General features: G+C 35.7%; 1 protein-coding gene across 2 annotated transcripts in view; it reads right to left on the bottom strand.

Annotated features, from left to right (window-relative positions):
- LOC145688400 (uncharacterized) overlaps positions 1–19,337 on the bottom strand; it is a 484,478-nt gene that overhangs the window by 107,528 nt on the left and 357,613 nt on the right. The gene's annotated exons all lie outside the window — the stretch shown is intronic.

Below are 19,337 nucleotides of genomic sequence, written 5' to 3'. Positions count from 1 at the left end.
ATAATAATAATAATAATAATAATAATAATAATAATAATAATAATAATAATAATAATAATCGATGAAAGAGAGTTGAATGAGTTACGTCCTGTATATAACGTGGTAGTTTCAACATCTTTACACATTAGAAAGTGGTAAGGGGATCTAAAGGGTCTAAATCAATACGATTATTTTTTCTAATGATGTGTTCAATTATATTTGTGATTCTTATTGACAAAGGGCGTTGGAAATAGTCCTAATAGTCCAGTCAATAAAGGCAAAAGATAGGCTTTTGTCGGGACTAATTAGTAACAAGCTGAAACTTTGCCAATTAATAAGTGGAGTATTTCCTCAAAAGTCCCCAACCCTCCCCTCTTGCTTTCCCCCCATGGTCCTAAACATGCAAATTTGCATACCTACATCAAAATGACAACTCGATTAAGCAAGCTAGTATCAATATGATTTTTTAAAGGTTATGTTCCTCACATTACGATCTTTAAATTATTACCTTATGTGTTTTTAGCTAAAGTAAGTATATATGGAGGTGTTGAAACAAATTGCTGAGAAAGTAGATTTTTCAATATAATGTTCAACGTTTTTGTTATTATTACTAAAAATCTGATAACGTTGCAACAACATGTTTCAAATAAAACTTTTAGCTGCCGAAACGGCTAGGCGTACGCCGTATCCCGGCTTTGACACTGTCTACGTTCATACATCAGTTTCAGTGGGAGTTTATATGTGCTAAGTGATTTTGTGCAGTGGAGGTGAGAAGTTCTTAATGAGTATCTAGTAGGTTCTTTTTTCTGTAAGGTATTTGGTTTATAATTTGAAATGTAAGCATATATTAGTGTGTCTTTGTATTCTGATTTGTTACCTTTAACTAGAACATCACATTTTATTTGCTTGATCATAATCAATTTAGACTTATATGTTTTAGAAAATCTACAGACAAGTTTACGTTAGGTTTAATTGCAAAATGGCAGTTTTCGCGTGCAAAGCAAGCATTGAAATGTTTAATCATTACATGATTATTCACAGTCAATTTAAAAAGTTGTATAAAATATGTTATGAAATATGCCTGGATAAAAAACCCAAATGTGTTTCATTTTAAAAAGTAAACTTCAATTTAAAGCACATAACTCTTTGTAACGTTTTGTGATTATACATTTTCAAACTGGCAATATTACTATTTCTTTTTGTCAATATCATTTACCGTAAATAATAAGAGAAAGTAATAACACTAGGAAGTAATAACAGTAATAAGTAAATAATAACAGTAGAAAGTAATGTGATATACTAAATACATGGAAGTGTGTCGGGACCGTAATACGGCAAAATGTGGAGGCGTTAAAATATTAAATAATACTTTTGATAAAGTGGATAGTTTCAAGTATTTAGGATCAATATTAACAGAGGAAAATCATATTCACGAAGAAATTAAATGTCGACTAAAAGCAGGGAATTCGTGTTACTATTCGGTTCAAAATCTCTTGTCGTCGCGAATTCTGTCGAGGAATTTGAAGCTTAAAATATATAAAACGATAATCATGCCTGTTGTTCTGTATGGTTGCAAAACATGGTCGCTTACTCTGAGGGAAGAACATAGACTGAAAGTATTTGAGAACAAGATCCTGAGACGAAAATTCGGACCCAAGAGGAACGGGAATGGAGAATGGCAGAAACTTCATAACGAGGAACTACATAGTTTATACGGTTTACCCAACATTGTTAGGGTTGTCAAGTCTAGGAGGCTTAGGTGGGCAGGTCATGTAGCTAGAATGGAAGAAAGTAGGAACGCTTTCAAAGTCTTGACTGGTAGACCCATAGGAAAACGACCATTAGGAAGACCTAGGCGCAGATGGGAGGATAATATTAAGATGGATCTCACAAAGATAGGAATACAAAGTAGAAACTGGATGCAATTAGCTAAGGATAGAAGTCAGTGGAGAGCTTTTGTGAGCGCGGCACTGAACCTCCGGGTTCCATAGGCCATAGAGTTAGTTTAGTTAGTTAGTTAGTTAGAAAGTAATGTTCCTAATTTTAAACTTGAATTCCCATATAATTTTGATTGATGAAATTTAACTCAGTATAGTTATCTATATCAGTATAGTAACTTATCTAAACTGATTACAGCCAAAATCGCTGATTTTGATACAAGAGGTGCCTTAAGATTATTGATATCTGACGATTCTCTGGCTCCTTCGAATAAGGAAACTTTTGCTAGTCTACAAAAGAAACACCCGTCTCCTTCCAGAGTTTTAGAAATGCCGGAGCAACCAGAGTGCTTGACATCTTCTCTCCTTGTAAATGAAGACACATGGTATCAAGAGCAATCCATAATTTCAAGAGTGGCTCCGCTTCTGGAATCGATGGCTTATCCCCTCAACACCTAAAAGACATAATTCCTAAATATACAGGAGCATCAGCGTCTGTTTTACTAGGTGAAATCACGAAATTGGTTAACACCATTTTAGATGGAAACGTAAATCAAGACGTGTGGCAATACCTTTTTGGAGCCAATTTGTGTGCTTTACGAAAAAAAAAGGATGACGGAATCAGACCTATAGCAGTTGGATGTGTTTTTCGACGACTAGCATCCAAGATAGCTGTTTCGCTCGTTTACAACGAATGCTCTCAATACTTACAACCACACCAACTGGGGTTTGCAACTAAAAAAGGTAATGAAGCTATTATACATGCCACACGGACATACATAAAGAGAAATGAAAACGCAAACAAAGTAATCTTAAAAATTTATTACAAAAATGCCTTTAATTCGGTGGAAAGAGATTCAATGTTAAAAGAAGTGAAATCTTTTATGCCACATATGTATCCTTTTTTTGGCAAAGCTATGCCTATCCATCAATATTGTTTTATGGAGAAAGAACTATCTCATCGCAAGTAGGATGCCAACAGGGAGATCCTGCAGGTCCAATGTTGTTTAGTTTGGCTATTCATCCGATAGTCCAAGCGCTTTGTTCTGAATTGAACGCCTTTTATCTGGATGATGGAACCCTAGGAGGATCGCAGAATATAGTCATAGAGGACATGAAACATTTAATTGCAGAATCTAAGAAAATTGGGTTTGAGGTGAATCCATCGAAATGTGAACTCTATTACCCATCGGGTAAATAGACACAGACGTAGAAACCCAATTTAAAGAGCTGTTGCCAGGCATACGTGTTTTAGAACCAGATGAATTATCGTTATTAGGGTCTCCGCTCCACGAAGAAGGATATGATCTCCATTTCGAGAAACATATGAATATTTCAAAGTAATAACTGAGAGACTAAAAAATTTACCAAATAACATAGCTTATTTTCTTCTCAAAAATTTCTTCGGCATTCCAAAGCTAACGCACTTTTTAAGAACTGTTCCAACATGGAAAAGACCATCTAAAGTTTTACAGATAGATAATTATTTGAAAAAAGAATTACAGCTAATAATCAACTATTCCCTAAACGAAACCCAATGGACACAAGCAAGCCCTCCAGTCCACCTAGGAGGTCCAAACATACGGAAAGCATCGGACTTGAGCCTACCAGCCTTCCTTTCCTCTTGCCGTGGGGTGCGTCCACTTGTCTCCAATATTTTAAATAGTTCAGTTGACAATATGGATATACATCACATGGATGAGGCTTTGGAAATTTGGAAGGGGATCTACAACAACAAAATTCCTGAGACAAAAGAATTACAAAAAAGTTGGGATGCAATATTATTACAGGAAGTAATAGATAATGGAGTAATTCCTGAAAGTATAATTGACACTGTGCGTATGAAAGCTTTACAGAAAAAAGAGACCGGTGCTTGGTTGCAAGCCACGCCATCTAAAACAATTGGAACCTTTTTAGATAACAAAGTTTTTCAAATATGTGTAACTTTGCAGCTGGGGGTAAATATCTGCCATACATTTACTTGTACATGCCAAAGCAGAATGGATGAAAAAGAGTTACACGCACTAAGTTGTACTAAAAGTGGAGGAAGATTAGTACGCCATGGTGAATTGAGCAACATAATAAAACGAACACTGGCGATCATTGATTTTCCAAGCATTTTGGAACCACCAGGAATGTTTCGAGAAGATGGAAAGCGGCCAGATGGAATTACCCTAACTCCATGGAAAATGGGTCAACGGTTGATATGGGATGTCACATGCGTGGATGGATACCTTTGGACCATCTTATTTGCCATCAACACAAAACGAAGCAGGTAGTGCAGCTGAAGTGGCCTGCAAGAGAAAACACTCCAAATATTCTAAACTGAAAGAAGATAATCTTTTCGTTGCTTTTGCAACTGTAACTATGGGGGTTTTCAGCAAAGATGCTCACAAATTTTTGAAAGAACTGGGTTCCAATTTGATTACTAAATCAGGCGACGCCAGAAGCCAACAATTTTTAGTACAACGCATTAGCCTAGCTATACAAAGAGGCAATGCTATTAGTATCTTAAGCTCCTTCCCTTCACACAAGTTAGAAGAAACCTTTTATCTTAATTAAACATACATTTTTCCTTACGAATTAAAAAAAAATCCCTTACGAATTGCCCGGTTACGTCAGGAAAATATTTTCAAATTAAAAAAAAAAAAACATTAGCTTTACCAACTCGATATGTTCATGATTTTAACTTCGACGAAAGATAGAATTCAGTATTTTATGTCTTCGAAATACGTATGGTTATTGAGAAATTTTAGAAAAATGAAGCTACTGGGCCTGGGAGGTCCCGGTTGCCCGGATAGGGTTAAGCGGCTCATTCTTGAAAAATATTTGATGTATAGAATATCCATTATTTAACGGATTCATAAGATCATAATGCATAAATAGCTTATATTCTTCATATCTGTAATTTCTTGCTCTGTATCTTCATAATATCATTGTGGCATTGGGGTTTTATATTTTCCATCTAAATGTACTGAAAGTCTTTCACCTGTACTCTAAAACTCTTTCTGTGATAGAATTAATTTTCATGTTATTTCGTAAGCTTTGCCAGTTTGTAAGAAATGATTATTTCATTTGTAAAATCTAATTGTTGAAACAATGGTATTGTAATAGTAGTATGTAATTATAATATTATCAGTCAATAAAAAAAACTCAGTATAGTATATTACATTGACAAGACTGTAGTGATTTCATATTGTTTCTGGCTACCTGAGCAACATTGATAATATAAAAAAATATAATAATTTTGATTTCGTATGTATAATTTGTGGAAATGAACTTAACGTAGACACTGTAGTTGAAAAAATGGTGTACATTCTATTCCTGAAGGTGGTGTACAAAGAAAAGGCAGTGTGCACGAAAAGCTACGCAGAAAGAGTATTAAGAAAGTGCAAATTTTAAGAATAGGGTAAAATCAGGGAGGCAAAAATCTTATCCCACAAAGTATTGACATTTTTATATCACAAGTTACAAAATAGCAACTTCAAGTGAATCCCGAAAAGGTGGAAGTAGGTGCGTTGTTATAAATCACGCTCTCGTATTTGCTGTAAGACTTAGATCGTTTCTGACACCCATGTAGACAAGCCTTGCTCTAAATCTACATCGATTATACGGTTCAAAATACTTCATAAACATATTTCATCAATGGGAGTGTGTGCACCTTACCATAAAGCTACAATCTACCTAATGTCGATAATTGACGCTGGTTCCCCCGCTATTCATTCAGATAGATTTCTCCAACACGTTTTTCATAATGTTGATTTAAATGTTTGAAATCTTAATAACAAAGGCACTATTTGCAGCTAATCAGAGCAGAAAATGAAATACGTAGTAGTGATTGGTGGAGGATTTCTTATTTATTATGTCCCTTGTACTTACGGAAATGTTATTTAAAACTGCAGCAACTATTCTAAGTGTTCACTGAATTACGACTACCTGCCTAATACTTTGTTGGTACACTTTTGATCAGAAGCCGAACTGAACACGGCGTGGCATGGATTTTGGTAGTTGCTGATATGTCTCCACGGAGATCTAATACCATATATTCCTGATGGCATTCCACAACGAGCCCACAGATGTTGGTGCAGAAATCATGGTGTGAAAAGCTCGTTCCGCAACATCCGACAGATCTTCTATAGGATTAAGATCCGGTGAGATAAGAAACCAATTCATACGCTAAAACTCCGTGTTCCTTAAGTCAAGCAAGTGCAGTCCTCTCTTTGTGGCACCGTGCATTGCTGTCTTAGAAAATGCCGTTTTCGTGTGGGTAGAAGTGTAGCATTATAGAGTGTAGAGTGGGCCACATAAATTCTTGATGCACAAAGTCCGCGAGATAGGCAACCCAACTAACGTCTGCTCCAAGATTAATTACCCCTGGTAGAGTAGCTAGAACAGCACCATGAAATTGCCCCCAACTATTAAAAGAACAAATTGTAAAATGTGTTTTTGTGCAGGAGTGAGGAGAATCATTGGCTGACGAAATGGCAAAAGGGAGTCTTTGGATACTTGTGCTCACAGTTAATAGCACAATACCAGAAAAAAAATATACGGACACCAGAGGCGCCGATGAGTATATAACAGGCAGAGGACTTAAATAATCTTATAATTAATTCAAATGAGGGACTATAAACAAGTTAGCTTATTCAAATGACTATAAATATATGCGTATCAAATAATATACGGATAGATTATGTGGTATATGTAGTACGATATTTTTTTTTTTAAGTAACCACAAAACCTTGCGCTGAGTTTTGAAACTATTAACAATAGTCCTACTTGCAAATCAATTAAAATATGGATCGATCATTCGGGGAAGAGCAAAGCCTCTAATGAAATTTTTGGGAGTCTAACAGGGCCTGAGCTCCTTGGTTCCGGCTCCACTGATTGATACGTAATACCACTTCGAAAGAAGAACTTGTCCGATTTCATTAATCGTTAAATGGCTTTTGAAAATGCTAAATATTGGTACGCAGTAATTTATTCGTAAATAATAAAAATGGAAAATTCGGTAACACTCAAACGAAATGAAATAAAATGAAATCTTTGAGTTTTACGTCCCACGATTATGCCGGTTAGGCTAAAGGAGACGGTGATGATGAGTAATGAATGAAATGGTGGAATGAAAAAAGTGGGAGGATACGGGAGAACCCCGAGAAAACCCAGGCACACCGTGTTTGTCCACCACAAAGAACACTCAAACGAGTTGGAGAACTTATCCGTACTAAGCATATTTCCCCTTAGGTTGCAAATATAACTGATGGTTCCTGATTTGTATAATATTTATGAAAATTTACACAAATAGACACAAGGAGAAAAGGGGAGAATATAGTGTCAATTAACAACAATTTAAAAATGGACGAAATTAACTGATAATATCAAATTTAGAACCATTAACAGAATTAACTCTGTAATTCGTTTTCTCCATTCATTTTTCTTCCTTTATTTTCAGGATTACATCATCACTGAATTTCTAAACTGTAGATAATCTTCGTTTAGAAGCATCCAACTGAGGCTCTCAGTGGTAGAGCGTTTACCTCTGGTGCTTGGGGTCCTGGGTTCAAACCTTGCTCCCTCCAAGTGAACTTTGTGGTAGACAAACACTTTGTGCGTGGGTTTTCTCGGGGTTCTCCCGTTTCCTCGCACTTTTTTCATTCCACCATTTCAATCTCCTTTAGCCTAACCGGCATATCCGTGGGACGTAAAACTCAAAGATTTCATTTTTCATTTCCAACTGAAGCTCAGCCTTGTAAATGAAACATTTTAAAAAAGAGTAAATGGAGAGGGCGGGAGTCGAACCCGGACCAGGGAACTGGCAAATCACAACGCTAACCATTCGCCTAAAGCATTACTTACTCTGGCACGCCTAAATAAAGAGTATTTTCTGTTCGCTCAAAACAGTAGCTTGTTTACAGTCAAACTTATTGCCAAAACACATGAATATGGAATATGTCGAAAAAAATAAGTGAAATTTTTGAGTTTTACCTCCCACGGTTATGCCGGCTAGGCTAAAGAAGACGGTGGTGATGAGTAATGAATCAAATGGTGGAATGAACAAAGTGGGAGGAAACGGGAAAACGCGGAGGAAACCCACGCACACGGGATGTGTCCACCAAGTTCACTTGTCGGGAGCAGGGTTTGAACCTGGGACCCCAAGCACCAAAGGCGAACGCTCTACCACTGAGCAACCGCGGCCCCTGGAATATGTCGAGTCCGTATATTGGCTCACTATCGGAAAGTAAACGGAAATGTTCAATATTACAGGAATAATACAACCCAATGGAATCATGCCTGTGCAAATACTTTTGTGATAACATAGATAATAAAACTAATCAATATTTGAGCTTATTCGGTTGACATTGTTACCATCCTGGTACAAAGTGTTATGTTTTAAAATAGCAGTAGACGTCCACACTTTCGCCTATGATTGCTGACATCAAAACATTCCTAAATATGGGGAACTGTCTTCCGAAGTTTATGTGTGGCATAAATCAAAGCTGCGTCAAAATCATCATCATCACCGCCCGGCGGGAGTTCACGTGGTTCGGTTTTTACGTTAATCAATACGTCCACGTCTCATATAGTCTTGCTGTTGAAAGGGACGGTAAATTCCAAATCAACACAACTCATTAAGAACATAGTTCTGAGTTAATTATCAACTTGGAACATACGTCCAAAATGAAAATTATTCATCCTTCTGATATATATATATATATATATATATATATATATATATATATATATATATATGTGTGTGTGTGTGTGTGTGTGTGTATGTATATATATATACATATATAAAGAGAGAGAGGGAGGGAGCAGAATAAAAATGGTTCTATTTTTCATAGGGCCGCGGTGGCTTAGTGATAGAGCATTCACACCTGGTGCATGGGGTATTTAGTTCGATCCTAACTTGCATAAAGTGAGATTTGTGGTGGAGAAACACCGTTTGTGTTTTTTTTATTAAGGTTCCCCTTTTTCCTCCTACTTTCTTCCTTAAACAATTTGCAATCATTCCTCGTCATAAACGTCTCCTTTACCTAGCTGACATTTCCATGGGACGTCTAAATTGAAGATTTAATTTAATTTCATTGAAACAATAATATAATTCATAATCTGCATATTTATAAAGCAACTTAAACAATCATATAGATGATAAATGCTTAAAATTGAATTAAATCGCAATTTCAGTAATCTGCAATATTTTAGATTTCTCAGTTATTTTATACTTTATATCAAGAAACATAAAATGAAATTTTTAGTTTTACGTCCCACGGTTATACCGGTTAGTCTAAGGGAGATGGTGATGATGAGAAGTGAATAAAATGGTGAAATGAAGAAAATGTGAAGAAGCGGGAGAACCCCAAGAAAACCCAGGAGCATGGTGTTTATTTACCACAAAGTCGATTAGAGCAGCAGTATAAGACACAATTATCTATACTTTGGTGTGGGAGGCCCTGGTTCGATTCCAGCGGGAGCTCATGTGGTTCGGATTCCATGTTAATCAGTAAGCCCCGTCTCATATAGCCTAGCTGCTGAAAAGGACGCTAAACTCAAATTCAACTCAACTAAACAAGTATCTATACATTGAATTTAATTAGGAAATCGGTATTGTTATCATAAGAGCAAGATTATAAAATTGAAATGTATAATAATGGTTGAATAGAAAATAGAGTTTGCGTAATGTTGTAATTCCCTACTAGGGTTGCAATAGTGGAAAGTTCAAAATGTCAACCCCATCATTCTAATTATTTCACTTCAATGTTCCTGTTCGAAAATTGTGCCCGAAATGCATTGATATACCAGCAAAAGCAAGCAAATAGTCGCTCCTCAGACGATAAAGTCATTGACTAATAAGGATGTCATGGACTACTAAGGAAGTCATAGAATCCGTGTACGAATCTCGCTGCGGTCATAATTGTTCATAGTCGGGATTCATTGCTTCGAAGCATATTTCTACTTTGCTGAGGCATCTGTTTCTGGCAGTAGGTTGCATATCTATCAGTATGTGCAGTTGGTTGCTCCAACAGCTCACAAAAATGTATTTTTATTTGCTAACAGCCATAATCCACTACTTATTTCGATATATATTGTTTGATTGAAAGTGAGCATTGCACAACATTTTAGTATTCTGTTCCACTTTCCTTCAGACAATTTTTACACGTTAATAGACAATATTGTACTGACCTTGTAAATTCCTCTAGCCATAAGACAAAATCAAAATGTTAACACACTGTTCTGTGAGTATTAGCTCAGCAGAGGTTTTGATTTATGTTCACTTGCTATCTTTCTGCTCTCTTTAACACGTTGGCAACCAACGTCCCATATATGGGACACAGCAGATTTTACGAGGGACCGATTCATAGACATAAACCGCCATTATAGACCGGACATAAGAAAATTACCTTACCCACAGACCATCTGCTAGAACGAGCCCGAGCGTCTCACATATGGGACGCTGGTCCTTTGTGAAAACCAATGCGTCCCAAATATATATTTTTGTGTCGGTAGCGAACGTGTTAAAAACGACAGCTATTTGTCGTATAAAGAAATTAATTTGTTCCATTACACTTTTTAACGTTCATCCACTAAAGCTAAACAATCTTCTGTTTCATAGAAACAAACAATATGTAAAGTTTTACTTTCCTGTTTAAAATTTAATCCTTTTCCAGTGCTATATTCTAATCAGTGCTTTATTTGTAGAGTGGAAGATGAATTTACGTAATTACTGCTTTTCCTGGGTGAGAAGAGTAGATCTACTCCTGAAGAAACCTAACAATTGTCATAAGCATTATCAGTTAGGCAATATTCCTTCTACAATACTGCAACTATAGTTTCCTTCTCAGATAATACGTAAAAAATAATAAAATAATAATAATAATAATAAAAATATTTTAGTATCACACCTGAAGAGATTTCTACATGATACATGTATTCATGAAAATAATCACTACTAGTTACGTACTCAGTTGGTCTTCCATTCCCGGCGGCAGCTCATGTGGTTCGGATTCAACTTTAATCAGTAGGTTCTGTCTCATATAGCCTCGCTGCTGAAAGGGACGTTAAACTCTACAATGAAATGAAATCTTTGAGTTTTACGTCCCACGCATATGTCAGCTAGGCTAAAAGAGATTGTGATGATGAGAGTAAATGAAAGGATGGAATGAAAAAAACTGGGAGAACCCCGAGAAAACCCACGCACACGGTGTTTGTCAACCACAAAATTTACTTGGCGCGAGCTTAGATCGAATGCAATAGAAGTGAACGCCCTATCACTGAGCCACTGGAGCCTGGTTAAACTTTACATGTTTAACACCGGATTTTGATAAAATGTAAAATCCCAAGTATAACACTCCGATTTTGATAAAATTTAGCAGGTAGATACTACATATAAACGAATACGTGTTTTTTATTCTCTGCTGAAAAACGGTTTTAGAGGGCAAAAACTCCCACGGAAAATTTTGGAAGTTGACGTCCGAAAGGCAAGAAAAAGTGGACCTAACTGAATGTAATTGTGTGTAGATATTATATGTGTAAAATAAGGCCTTTCGTGTTCAACATGTGTCCTCATCCGATTTTTTTCAAATTTGGTACATCAACAGTAAGCACAAACAGTATTGCGTATTTTATAATACAATATTTCGGGAGGCGCCTTTAACCCTTACAATGTTTTTCCGCATAAACAGAAAGACGTGTCGATTTATTTCCTATTTACTGTTGATTTGCCAAATTTGATGCAAATCGGATGCGGACACTTGGGAAAAAAGACAGACCTTATTTAACATATGCAATACCTACATGCAATTTCATTTGCTTCGGTCCACTTTCTCCTGCGCTTCTACGGTAAAATTTACTTTCTCGGAGGGGCCTTGGACGCCAAAAGAGAATTAGGACCAAGGCCCCTCCAAATTGCACTTTGGTATTTCGTAACCAACGGTTTAAAAGGTCTGTGTACCGCTCAACTTTTTTAAAGGAAAATTCGAAACAGTATTTCCTCATTTCACGTCTGCAATATCTCTGCACAGTTTCATTGACTTTGGTGCACTTCTTATTGCCTTTCGGGCGTCAAATTTCAAAATTTTGGGTGAGGGCTTTTCCCCCTAAAACCGTTATTCCGCAGAAAATAAAAAAAATCCGTATTTGTTATTTTTTTGCGTATTGTCACTAAAACAAAATTTCGTTCCAGTTCTTCATGTCCTTTAAGCACTTCTGACATACTATTATTAGCACTTCTGATATTTCATGGTCAAATTTTCGGAGGGGTCCGTGCCCCACCATACCGTTTCTTTTTAGGAGAATACGAAGTATTCCCTTATTTTAGGTCTACAATATCTGTGCACAATTCCATTCAATTTGCTGCACTTCTTCTTGATTTTCGGGCGTCAACTTCCAAAATTGTAGGTGGGGGCTTTTGTCCCTAAAATCGTTTTTTTTTTTCAGAAAATGAAAAAGCACATATTCGTTTATTTTATGCGTAGTATCTACCTGGCAAAGTTTATCAAAATCGAAGTGTTACTCTTGGGCAGTGTTACTTGTCAGACAAAACTAGTCACCTTTGTATTTTCTCCGCTCTTACTTATATATTTTACACCGATCACTTCGTTCAAATCACCGTGGGTTTTGTCTTCCTAACATTTATTTTCATCCTATATTCTTCACAAACTCTTCTCAAGTTTTCAACATCTTATTGACTTTCTTTTTGTATTCTGAAACAACAGCCGTATCATCCCCAAACCACATACACCTAATCACTTTAACTCCTAATGAAATAAAAACTCCATTATGTAGGCTCCTCTTCGCTATCTCCTCTAGATAGATATTAAATAATATCGGCCAAAGATATCATCCCTGTCGAACTCTCCTTCCAATTGCATTCTTTGTCTACCGTGCATTCACCAGTGAATTTCCATGACAAATCATGAATAATTCTTATACTTTATATAATATTTATGGACGAATACGTAATACAACCTATATCAATAACATAATCATTTCTCAAAGTAACAAATACGGTGAATATAATCATACGATCAATAGACATATTACGTCAGGGTGAAATAGGCTTAAATTACAGACCCTACAAAATACATTTCGTTTGCTCTCCTTGCCGGTCTAGTTGCTAGCGCGTGTGCCTTTGGTGCACGGTGTCCCGGGTTTGATTCCCACTCGGAGAATTTTAACTGACTTTAATGTTTTTATGTTTGTGTCCCTGTCGCTCATAGTTATTGGAAATAACTGTAAAATGTGTATACCGAGTAGAAAATAATGACAAGTTACTGAGATACGTTCGGTGAATCAGTTAACTTGAAGAATAAATGGTCTAAAGCGCTTGCGTGTAGATCACTCTTAAAGGATAGTTCGAGTCCCATCTAAGTAAGATTTGTCTTTTACCTGTTCTCGAAGTTTCTCTTTGTGTTTCTATCGGATTCGATTAAATAGAACTTCGAATAGAGACGTCGTGGAATTCATTTATTGAGTAAAGTAGAAATTCTGATCAAGATGGCGACTATGATTTTATTATTAATAATACTATTATGTTATTATTATTATTATTATTATTATTAGTAGTAGTAGTAGTAGTAGTAGTAGTAGTAGTAGTAGTAGTAGTAGTAGCAGTATTAGTTAAAGTACGAAGTATAAAATGAAGCGATGCAGCATTTACGTCAACTAAATGATAATTTAATTGATAATATTCACTAGTCCACCATACATTTGGGAGAGTTTCCTTTGGGAAATGAAGTGTATACAACATTGAATAGTAAAAATATTACAATAAAAATATATTCTTAAAAATATTGATTAAGTAATTGGAGTTAAAAATGCCTTTCTAGTAAGAAATATATATAATTTGCTTTGCAGTGCAATCCACCCGAATATTCATGTTTTAATCCGACTAGAAATCGATAACTTACACGATAATATTTACTTCATTACTTCTATAATTCTTTATTTGTGTGCGTATTATAATTCTCTTCAAGTTACGAGTTTGCCATTTCAAAACGTGGAACGAAAACTGAATGTAATATTCTATTTGTTAAGAAAACCCTTGAAACAGTGATGATTTCAGGGGGTGACCTGACTGAGAATTTGAGACACTGTCGATATAAAAAATGTCCCCCTTCGAAGCCATATCTTCGATCATGCTCAAAGTGGACTAATAGCTTTTTCCCGTCCTTCATATATTGACAATCCCCCGGGAGGAATCTTCCGAAATCACCAATGCTTATATATAGTTTTTCATTACAAACCAAAGGATAATAATGAAATATTGTACATACTTAATATTCTGTTTTCACCTTTGGATTTTAAATTTGCAATTCATATAATATTCCGTTCTAATCGAATTTGAAAGAAAAGTAGTTGCCAAAGACTTACTCAAAGAAATGTTCTCAGTCCCCTAATGAATATAGGTACACATTTAAAAAAAAAGACGAATTCTACTTACAGGGTTTGAACACATAAACTTCTGATTGACAAATTATTCACTCAAACCACTCGACCATTTTACATGCCTTCATAGTGTCTCTTTGTATAAAGTGGTTTTCTTCTCCACACTCGCTTTGGTTTATATCGGTACGACTGTGAGTTTGTGATGGATATTTGGGCGGTACAGATCTTGCAATGTATTAAAGTATTTTTTGTATAAATTACATTCGACTTTACGTCCTAATAACATATACAACAGGTTGAATCTGTGAAATGATTGTGGTTGAAGTGATCATAAATGTTTTCATAGTTATGACTCTGGATATGCAAACCCGCTTAACGAGGGGACTTACTTATATGAAATTTGGTACGAGTACAATAGACCGTATTTGATTCAAAATGAAGGAAATGAAATGAAATAAAATAAAATCTTTGAGTTTTACGTCCCACTGTTATGCCGGTGAGGCTAAAGGAGACTGTGATTATGATTAATGAATGAAAATGGTGGAATGAATAAAGTGGGAGCAAACGGGAGAACCCCGAGGAAACCCACGCACATGGTGTTTGTCCACCACAAAGTTCACTTGTTGGGGCTGGGATCGAACCCTGGACCCCAAGCACCAGAGGTCAACGCTCTACCACAGCCACCGCGGCCCCTCAAAATAAGGGAGTTCTGTATTTAGTTTTATTTTTAAAGAATCTAAATGTTGCTGTGCTAGCTACTACCAGGCGTAATTAATCTTGGAGCAGGTGGTAGTTGGGTTGCCTATCTCGCCGAATTGGTACATCAAGAATTTCTGTGGCCCACTTTACGTGATTTTCTAACACCTGCTGGTACACAACGGATGTTTCATTGTGTTCCATACACAGCAACGGTCTCAGTCCATGCCAACAGAAGTATCCCCTAATCATACAGCCGCCCGTATAATACGCACATGCGCAAGGGATCCATAGCTTCGTGTTATTGGCGCCATCAAATGTGCACGCCCGTCCGAGAGGAGTAGCACAAACAGTGATTTATCAGACCAACACATCCTTTTACAATCATCTATGGTACAATTAGTGTGGTCCCGTGGCCGAGCGCGACGAAGTTTGTGGTAACGAGTCGTAAGGAATGGGTGACGAGAGTGTAATCTGCTGCGAAATGACATGCGTGTGAGATTACGCCGTATAGTTGCGTGGGATAGTGTTGAGTAGTGGAAATATTCCGGGTGGGAAGGAAAATAAAAATGGGTATATTCCCGGTTTTTTTCCCTGGCACATAAATTCCCGGGAAGAAATATATTTTCATTTCTTTACTTTATCTTCCAAATTATAAGAACCATATGACTAATTACTTTATTTTCATTTATTATGATTTACTTCTAGGTTTTAAATAATTTTGAGGTTAAATATAAAATTCGTTGATTGTACTTTATGTAACTAAAAATATGATTTTTAAAGTTCCATTTCTATTTGCACTAAAAACTAGCAAAGTAGGTCTACTAATTTACAAATGATGAAAAGAAACCAGATCGTAAAGTAATGAAGACATTTTGTAGAAATAGAGATGAAGTACTATTACAGCACCCCGAATCACCGTTAGTAATAGACGTCGGTCTGTCTTCTGTATTTCTGAAGCGGTACTCGGACTTCTCTTACATGTGAATTAACACATGAAATTTCGACAAATAAATATGAAGAAAGATCGTGTGTGGCAATGTTACGTGCAAAATTATAAAGATGAGTCAGTATCTTACAATCATTTTAAACATAAATATCTATGCGCAAATGTTGATAAAATCGTGAGACATGTGTCTTCTGGCTGATACCTAACCTATTTTTTTATTACATTTAAAAAAATTAATATGTTTTAATATCTGTAGTAGAGTCAAGTTTGGAAAATTCACTTACATATAAACATAAACTGTATATGAGCTTACTGTACCATTTTTACCACATATTTTCTTGCATAGAACATATTGTAATATACATTTATACACAATCTCTAAATATAATAAAATATTAATAAAAATAAAGTAACAATGCCGTTCACAGTATACATTTTAAAGAATCCTCTGGAGACAACAGTAATAATAAACTGTGATAAAATTACGAAATTAACTATAAAATCATAAAATAATAATATAATGCAATTTTCTTTGGGATTGTACATAAATTTCCAGAAAATTCCCAATTTGGGAATCTCCCCAGGGAACATTCCCAAAAAATATATTTCCGGGAATTTACCCATCACTAGGGATATGAGCGTTCCGCCTTGTATTGCTCACGTAATTCCCAGACACTCATGGTTAGCTTGGATGTCACAAGGTTTTGACGAGACGCTAGCCCCACGTTTTAAACTTCCGTACGTCCCGGTAGTTATATCTCTTGGAGATTGTTGCAAATTTTCTTCCCATTCTTTGCTCACATTCATTGCATAGGAACAGGCGCATCCGACAAGTATTGCTGTCTGGGTAGCATTGATGTACTTATTGCTCGGGTACCCACAATCATGCCCTGTTAAGATGCAGATAAATCCTGCCCACCTCGCTTATAACAGTGTGCTATCTGCCAACATCTAGCCTTGAGTGCTCGAGTGTGTTCTTTGTCTGCAATACTACCAGTCGCGCTGGTCATATAATCATCTCGGCTGCTGGCCACACTTTCTTGTGTGGAGATCGCTATTCAGTGATCACTCACTGTACAATGTACACATATTCTGAAGAAATGTCACTGTCGTTTCTGACAGTTGTCGTGAAGAATGAACATGTTAAGGAAAGCTTTGCTATTAGTATCAAGCTCTAAGACTTTTGCACATGGTGATCTTCGTCTCGTTTCTCGCAGCTCTGAATAATCTTGCGCCAACTATGTGTAGAAATGTAGGGTTAGATTGTTCCGCCATGTTTGGACATTGTAATGGACTTCCCTGCGATAATTATCCTGCCTATGACGATGATGATGACGAATGTGAAAAGTATAACATTTTGTTTTAACCAGATAGGACTCAGAGCTGAATTGAATTTTATCAGTAAAGAAATAAACACCGATTGTATAAAATGTGTAGTAACATTGTAGAAAGTAGATTATTTGGTTCTACTTCCAACATTCCATGCGTTTCAGGTGGATGGTCCGTGATGTTATTACTTTATGAAGTATATTATTTTTCACTGTTAAGCAGCTATCGATTGTTCCCAGTCCAGGTCATGCCGGGTCTATAGGTGATGGGTAATGGAACGTCCCAGATTTAAGTTAGAAACAATTCCCCGAACAAATATTGGCCATATTAATTAGCAATAATACAAGTAAAAACGAATTAATAAAATATAGTAACCATAAATATGTATATAACAGTTATAAATAAATATTAACTTATGTTACATAAATAATGTATATACATGTACATATTTTAAAGTTAAGAGGTTATATTTCGTTCAATTCATAATATTTTCGTGGTATATTGGAGGGGTAAGAGTGCTGTTACTGGATTCGATTCTCTGAAAATATCTCATTTGTATTGTCAAACAAGATTCAGAAATATTGTTTCTCCTCGTAATTCGTCTAGCCCTTTTAAGAACTTTGGGATGTACACGAGCCAAAGTGCTTTCACACATCCAATTTTCATATCCTGCAATGGTACACCACCAACAATACTTCTAAGGTTTATTGGTTGAGAACTACACAAGGCTTTCTACAAGTGCTCTAGATTGTTCGAAAAAGTTCAGTGGAGAAAACTTTAAAAAATTAGAAGAATATCCATGCCTCTGCGCTGCGACGAAAAAATAAATCAGTTAGAAGACACCGTTCAGTATCTACAGAGCGATTAATACCATGAGATAATTACAGAGAAAATTTTATTTAACCTTAGATATACCAAGGAAAGATCAATGTTGGTCAAACATTCATTTTATTTCACAGGTTACAATATTTTGTAAAATCTCTAATTGCTTTACATTATTTGTTTCAACGTTATCTTCAGTTTTGTTAGTTATAGTTTTAGTATCTCTACTAAAACTTTATGAAAAAATATCAGGTTGAGGTATTTTGACTTCCGTTTTTGTTTTGTGAGAATATTTTTTTTATCATCAAAACAATCCTACCTTTTATTATATTTAAAAAAATGTATTATTATCATCATTTTTCACTTATACACTAAAGCTAGCAAGAAGTGTTTTCGGAAAATGAAACATAAAAGAAAAATAAATACAAAGAAAAAGAGAAAAGAAAGACAACAAAAGAAAGTAAATACAAGATGTTCAACGTGTCAGTTAAATTTGCGAAAACCGTTGCATCAGTAGAAAACATGTCACATGTTTTAAATATGACAAATAGTCATATTTTGTGTGCACATAGCATGAGTTTGTGTAGTTAAATCTCCAATTAATGATACAAGCCTGTATTTATTAGAAACATACACGATATTAAAAGAATACCAGTTCTCTCTTGTAATACACCGTAATATATTATTCACTATCTCTTGCTATATTTTAAGTAATCGAGGACTGTAATTTCGTAAAGAAGAATCATTAAAAATGAACTAAAACATAATCAAATATGAATATCGATGAATGTTTCGGATCATATTTCAATTGGAGATATCTCCACTCCCTCTTTCTCTCGGTTAACATGTGCAAGATTCTTGTATCTCATCTCTGGATGGAAAACTTTGAGCAAGGTGAAGTCATCATACACCTGCAAGAGCAAATTAGATTTTGAAAGTATTAAGTTGGCTTTGAGTAGATTTGAACCGATGACCCCCGGCTTTCTAACCTAGTTCATATAACACCTCAACTATTCTTTCACTACTGCCGAAGTCTCCCAACTTGAGAGTTCTGTCATGAAATAATGGTCGGAGGGAGAAAGAACGGAAACAAAATTTTGATTTACAAAAAAATAACAGAAATAAATAGAAACTTTCGGTTTGCCGAATAAATCCATAAATGACCAAGTCTAGGGTTAGGACAACCTTTTCGAAGAAATCTTGAGTGTGACACAATATTTATTTTCTACCATAGAAACCTT

Source organism: Thermobia domestica, chromosome 6, assembly GCF_964235325.1.
Source record: "Thermobia domestica chromosome 6, izTheDome1.hap1.1, whole genome shotgun sequence".
NCBI classification, from domain to species: Eukaryota; Metazoa; Arthropoda; class Insecta; order Zygentoma; family Lepismatidae; genus Thermobia; species Thermobia domestica.
This window is presented reverse-complemented; position numbering and strand designations above follow the sequence as displayed.